The following is a 1,053-nucleotide window of genomic DNA, read 5'->3' as shown; positions in this document are numbered from 1 at the left end:
ATGCATGTGTTGTTTTTCTTAATAGGGCCCATTACCTGCTGGAGTAACATGGGGGGGAGGGCATGTTAAAGGGGCTCTATCAGCAAAATTATGCTAATAGAGCCCCACATATGCATGAATAGCCTTTAAAAAGGTTATTCAGGCACCGTAAATGTTATATTAACCCCTCGTCCCGATTTTAAATAAAAGCATAAAAACATATATGCAAAACTTACCTGAACGAGCACCATGGGCGGGGATAAACGAAGCCGGAAGAAGACACGGAACCAGAGGGCGTTACTCCAAGAAGACAGAAGAGGCAGGCGTGCCCGAAGCTGACGTCGCATCGTTTATCCCCGCCCATGGTGCTCGTTCAGGTAAGTTTTGCATATATGTTTTTATGCTTTTATTTAAAATCGGGACCGGGGGTTAATATAACATTTACGGTGCCTGAATAGCCTTTTTAAAGGCTATTCACGCATATGTGGGGCTCTATTAGCATCATTTTGCTGATATTCGCCTTGGGGCCCCACGACCACTCCTAGTTACGCCACTGCAGACCCCATTATAGTCTGTGGGGTCCACTTTTTAAGCGGATAGGGTTTCCATTTTTTGTGCAGACCCAAAAGAAGTAAACCTGAATCCTAGTGTGAACCTAGTCTTAGCCTGTGCGATAAACAGACTAGTGTGCGTTCTTTGAAATGCGCAGCGTGTGAATCTTTAGCTGTGAGATGTCAGACTCTTCTCAGCACAGGACTAATGGCAGGTGAGGGAAATACAGCAATAAAGTGCTTCACTATGGAGACACATTGTACTAGCACACGATCCTCTCTCACTGCTGCCCCCTGCAGTCCTCTATTACTCGCAGTTATCAGCCCCTCCCCGCCCCCAGCACAGTACAAGTGATACGAGACAGTCCCTGCCCTGCCTAAGCCACCCCCTCCCCGCACACCACGTGGTGTCTCCTCAGCCAATAGGCGGCCGCTGTCCCACAGGTACAAGATTCAAACTGTGCCCGTCTCCTGGAAACAGCGCAACACCGGGGAGAGGCGACCGGGCCGCACCGGGGACAGC

Source organism: Leptodactylus fuscus, chromosome 1, assembly GCF_031893055.1.
Source record: "Leptodactylus fuscus isolate aLepFus1 chromosome 1, aLepFus1.hap2, whole genome shotgun sequence".
Taxonomy (NCBI): Eukaryota; Metazoa; Chordata; class Amphibia; order Anura; family Leptodactylidae; genus Leptodactylus; species Leptodactylus fuscus.
Note: the sequence above shows the minus strand (reverse complement) of the source record.